The 6,000-nt window shown below is 39.1% G+C and overlaps 1 protein-coding gene across 1 annotated transcript in view; it reads left to right on the top strand.

The window, feature by feature from the left end:
* Positions 1-6,000, top strand: part of polr1c (RNA polymerase I and III subunit C) — a 71,726-nt gene that overhangs the window by 63,365 nt on the left and 2,361 nt on the right. The gene's annotated exons all lie outside the window — the stretch shown is intronic.

Below are 6,000 nucleotides of genomic sequence, written 5' to 3'. Positions count from 1 at the left end.
GAAATAGAAAGTAAAACGTATTGTTTGTATTCTTATTATTTAACTAATAATCCCATCAATATTTTTTAATAATGTAAATGACTTAAGTATTAATCTACAATTCAGGAAAAGTTACAAGGAAACGTCAAACTATTTGATCAAATGTTCCAGTCTGATAGCTTTTAAATTAAATCATTATATCCATTTTATATACGGTATTGCTTATACTTGTTAAAGGGCATGGAAAGCTGGAGTATGGAGTAATATAACTGTTAAAAATAGTTTTGCGCGATTAACGATTAGTATCTGTAATAGTAATGATTTGGGTTGGAATTGTTTCACTGTGAATATGTATCATAATTGTTTGGTTTAACATTTCTAATTTCGTAAGACGTCACCTAGATTAGAGGCAGGTCACAGGGGAAGTTATCGAGTCGCGATTCCTCCATACACTTACTGAGATGGATGGAGTGTCTTGGTGCTCAAGATAAGCATCACAGGTAAAATTAATGTGTATATCCAATATTTATTTTAGAAAATGGCTCTATTTCAAGTAAAAAAATTATGGTTTAGCTTCAAAGCGAATGACTTCTCTTGATACCAGCTTTGATAGCATTAGCACATGCCTCGTGCTTGTTAATAAAGACTGGCATGCAAAATGAAAAAATACTTAATATATATACAGTGAACCCCCGGTTATCGCGGTTAATGGGGACCGAGACCACCCGCGAAAACTGAAAATCCGCGAAGTAGCGTCGCACCTTAAAAAAAAACCAAAAAAAAGTGTGTATATATATATATATATATATATATATATATATATATATACTTCGCACCTATATATAATTATATATAGGTGCGAAGTAGCGGCACACCTTCAAAAATGCTTAAAAAAAATAAATAAATTTAAAAAAAAAAAATATATATATATATATATATATACGGGTAGAGAGAGAGAGTGAAATTCATGTTATAACAAAAAAAATATGATTAAAACGTATTATTTTTTTATTCTCCAGCCATTATTTTTGTATTTATTCAATTACTTCTTTTTGTATTTATTTAATTATTTAGACTTTTACCTGCTGGTACGCAGTCCGGTGTGCTCTGTGAAATGAAAGGTGGCATTTTTCATTTATTTATTTATTCATTCATAACTGACAGCCTCGCGCTCCGCTCACGCACGCCGGTGTCGTGCCAAAGTACTTACCCCCTGCCAAAATCTGTATACCCTGCGCGCACGCATTGACTGAAGGCGGCGCGATGTTACTACGTTTGTTTTCATTGAAAGGCACGAATAATGTATGAGTTTGTGTTTTTCATTTGCTGTAATTTAAACTAGGGTTTCCATAAAAGTGGCAGTCTTAGTCGGTGTGGTTTTCAGCACACCATTCGCTACAATTCAACACGTAGAGTAAGCGTTTGGCTCGGGGGGGAATTACCTGCATTTGCATTAGTTAGACCAAAGAAATTTCGCAATCAATGAAGCTTCCATAAAGGAATTTCAGTGATCAAAACACGATGAAAAGGGGAGAGGATGAGTGAATTGGGCGATCGTGTTTCCAGCGAGATCAAATTAAGTGTCAACATACACATAGGTGGTATCCTGTTAGAGAACATGTAATTGTATTCCAATTGACTGATTTGTTTATTTTTTATAACCACCGATAGCCGCGTCAAGAGTAGCAAAAGAATAAAAAAATAAAGTCACTCGCGTTCTGCGTCGGACTCGAGGTGCATTCACTGACCACTTACGCAGTAGGAAAGTTACCAGGGGGGACTGATTCCGGAAACTAAAAAAAAGTTTTAGTTTAGTTTTTGTAAATTTCGTTGACAAAAACTCAAGGTCTTAGTCCGTTTTAGTTAAAAATAGGCATACAAGGTTTCTACCCAACAACAAATACTTTCTGATGGACTACGAAGGATTATTACAAACAGATGTCATGAAAAAATTGGGTTCACAAAATATTTTCATCATCGTCATTGTTGACGAAAACAACACTGTTTAGCACATTATTTTTTTTATTGAACTACTGAAATGAACTATATGCAGAAGGACGTGAGCGACAGTGCAAATGTGTTTGTGCGTGCGTGTACACCCCCGCCTGCCCCTCCAATAGATTTTTTTTTTCGTGTGGTATACACTAAAACAATTGCCTTGGTACAAGGCAGTGGTGCCCAAACCACGGCCCGTGGGCCGTATACAACCCGCCCCCACATTTGGTCCAGCCCTCTGCACAATACCAGAGAACATTTTTTTCACATATGTGTATTAGTATTTCATAATAATGTTAGACTTTTGCAATAAAATGTTCCATGGTTAGGAACTATTTTCATTATTAACTATTAGTTAGTATCTATACATGCATATAACGTGACATTCTGTTCCACCCTTCTGCAGTCTGTGCCCCATATCTGGCAAACCACAGAAAAAATTATTTAAACCGGCCCCTCCCAAAGAGAGAGCGGAATGATAGCAAAAAGATTAGGTAAGATTCAGAATGCAGTGCATTTAACATGCGGTGGACAAACTATTTTTTTGTTCAAAACAAAGAAAAGGCTGTTTGTCTCCTCTGTCAAGAGGCGGTGGTGGTATTCAAATTCTACAATCTGCGGCGACACTATTAATCCCGTCACAAAGACCCATATGATTGCGTGCAAGGCCAAATGCAAGCAGACAAACTCTCAAAGCTAAAAAGTGGACCGTTAGCTCAGCAGAGTACATTTGTACGCCAAGCCCACTTGAACCAGTCATCTATTCGGACCAACTTTCGAGTTGCTCAACTGATATCAAGCAGTGGTAAACCTTTAACTGATGGAGAGTTTGTCAAGAAATTAACGTTGTTGCTGAGGAGGTCTGTCCCGAGAAGAAAGATGTCTTCAAGGCCCTTGAGTCTATCAGCGAGTACAGTCACTAGACTTGACGAAGTCTGGGCTAATGTTTATGTCCAGCTGCAAGAATTGTATTTTTTTTCCCATTAACAGCGGATGAGAGCACAGACGTGCATGACACCGCACAGCTGCTCATTTTTATTCATGGAGTTAGTGCAAACTTTGAGATGAACCGGGAGATGGAAGAACGGGCTCTCACCGCCCCGCTACAAGTCCACTGTTTAATTCACCAGAAAGCACTGTGCTGCAAAGTTTTGACGTGAGATTCTGTCATGAAGCTTGTGGTGTCATGCATAAACGTCATCAGAACAAAGGGACTTACACAGGCAGTTCCAAGCAGTGTTGTTTTTGTCAACGATGATGAAAATATTTCGTTAACGCCCCTTTTTTTCATGATGATATTGAGACGATGGCGAGCTAAACGAGGTTATTTGATGACGAAAACATGACATGACGTACATGAAATTTTCGTTGATGAGACAGTACAAAATAATTTGCGTGTTGTTGGAATTATTAACTTTAAATGTACCAAAAGTTTACCAAAGTGTTCGAATTAGTTATCTGACTCCAATTAAATTAACCAAACACGACCTACATTCATCCAACAATTGTGCGCGCTCGTTTTGAGAGAGAAATGACCAGGAAGCCGGCAACTTCACACGGGAGTGGATTTATTCCTAACAGGAGATCTAATACAAAGCCTGGGGCTCGGTTCCTTCCATTACATCTCTGCGCGACCCTGTACCCAACAGAGGACACCCCCCCCCCCCGAGTTGCCCAGGATCATTTATACATTTCAGCAAACAAAGCAAAGATATCCTACTATTCTACTACTGGCTATGTGTCATCTGCAGTTTACTTTAGCTTTCTCGTAGTGGACGTCTTCTGCCCGCAGGATGACGTGTCGGCTCGTCCAATCTCACACAGCAGCGCTTTGATGTCGGGGAGGCCTGCGTCAGTACCCCCGTTATCAGAAGTGCGGCTCGTCCTGTACAAAAAATATCTGCCACCTACGCATTTCACACAGCCTGCCCTGACCTTCCACTGCACATCGAATCAAAGCACAATCAGCAGATATCTTTATTGCATTAAACTGAATACATGTAATTTGTAGTCAATCGTATAAAATCCTTTAGTGTGGTTCGTCAAACGCTCAAAATTATGATATCCCTTTATGTTGTACATGTGATCTGTCTTTCAAAACATTGCAATGAAGTGCAACCTATCTTTCGTTTGGGCACGCCCACCACCGGGACAGCATGCAGGGCGCATGCGCCGCACACGCACGGTGTCGCACGAACACGTCTGCTGTCATTCGTCTCTGCTCACAAACACTGACACGCGTTCCTTTGACGGACCCATGGCGACAGTGACACTCGCAAGGCTACTTCGCTCTGAGAACCGCAAGCTGGTACCACCATACAAGACATATGTTTGATAGAGTTTGTACTTGTGCTACTGTACTATAGAACAAGTCTACTAAAAGTTTGTGTTGTTCAAACATTTTTATTTTATGTTGCTTTAAGTGAATTAAAGCGACAACAGTTGCCAAATAAAAAGTTTTGGTTCTCGACTTATTTTGGAGCAATGAGCATTGATTACACTGTTACGTTATGTTTGTAATGCATAATCCTTAATAATGCTATTTTTGACTAAAACGGACTAAAACCTTTTTGTGTTTTGGTCGAATAAATTTTCAAAAACTAGACTAAAACTTTTTTGAGTTTTCGCCGACTAAAACTATCGCGAATAGGAATGACTATAAATCTGACGAAAACTAATAAGCATTTTGGTCCAAATGACTAAGACTAAATCTAAAATGCCTGCCAAAAACAACACTGGTTCCCATAATTCCTGTTTGAACTGGAATCTGCGCACGGACACGTGCTGTACTACACAAAGGTCCGTTGGTTAAGCAAGGGAAAAGTTTTGTGGTGTTTTTACAAGCTTCTACCCGAAATTAACAAATTTCTTCATTCACCAAACAAAAGAGCTGATATACATGACAGAAATGCGGAACAGCTTTAACTTGCAACTACAATGCCAGGGGAAACTAATTTGTGACCTGTATTCCCACATAAAAGCATTTGAGGTGAAACTAGAGCTGCTTTTTGGGACAAGTGAAAAAGCACAGCTTCATCCATCTCTCTGCTACACAAAACCTATCTGCAAAGAACCCCTTTCGAGCTGAAAAGTGCTGAAGGCTGAGTTTGGTGTGCAATTCCGTGAACTACGTTTATGCAAAAGAAATCTGTCTTTTCCAGAATCCATTTGTTGCCGATATTGATGAAGCCCAGCCTTCTTATCAGTTTGAATTGGCTGAGTTACAGAGCTGTGATGTTCTGAAAGACGCATTCAAGTCTCATTGACTTCTATGCCGCCCTCCCAAACAACACGTACCCTGACGTCAGAAAACACGCAATGAAGATGTCAATACTTTTTGGCAGCACGTATATCTGTGAGCAAACCTTTTCACGCATGAAACTGATGAAAACTCCAATGAGATTAAGATTGACAGATGAACATCTGCATCACTGTTTGAGACTGGCAGTGACTAGAATGGAACCTGACATTCAACTTCTCACTAGCCAGATGCAGGCCCACAGTTCACACTGATGGACATACAAGCTCACTTTTCTGACTTGAACGAGTCATTCTGAGTATAAACAAAATATAATCAAATATAATAAAAAAATAAAATCTACTGGGATAAAATCCATCTCCCCAGCCATACTGGTAGTGGTACTGGTTGTGCTGTGTAAATGCTGTATCACTTAGTTCAGTTTCTCAGCCTGCTTGCTTTGTGGTTTTCGCAGGGAAGTGGTTTGAGAGTGAGAGCTGCAAACAGCAATGTCTATAAGCCTACTGGATCCTACAAAAGGAGTATAAGGAAGGAATACAACAACTTTGAGAGACTCCTTATATGAGTCATTTAAGTAAAGAGATTCTGCTCTGACAACTAAGCTGAACTTGGACCTGTTAAGACTCTGCCTGGCACAACTGAAAGTTGATGTTCCATGGATTTCTTATCAGTGAAGAATCTAGAGAGTGTTATTTGGTTATTTATTTCATAAATAGTATTATTATTTATTTTCTGACTTTTTTATCTGTGAAGAATCCAGAAAGGGT

This window comes from Idiotropiscis lumnitzeri, chromosome 9, assembly GCF_059441095.1.
Source record: "Idiotropiscis lumnitzeri isolate Australia: NSW breed Sydney's pygmy pipehorse chromosome 9, RoL_Ilum_1.0, whole genome shotgun sequence".
NCBI lineage: Eukaryota > Metazoa > Chordata > Actinopteri > Syngnathiformes > Syngnathidae > Idiotropiscis > Idiotropiscis lumnitzeri.
Note: the sequence above shows the minus strand (reverse complement) of the source record. Positions and strands in the feature narration are given on the sequence as shown.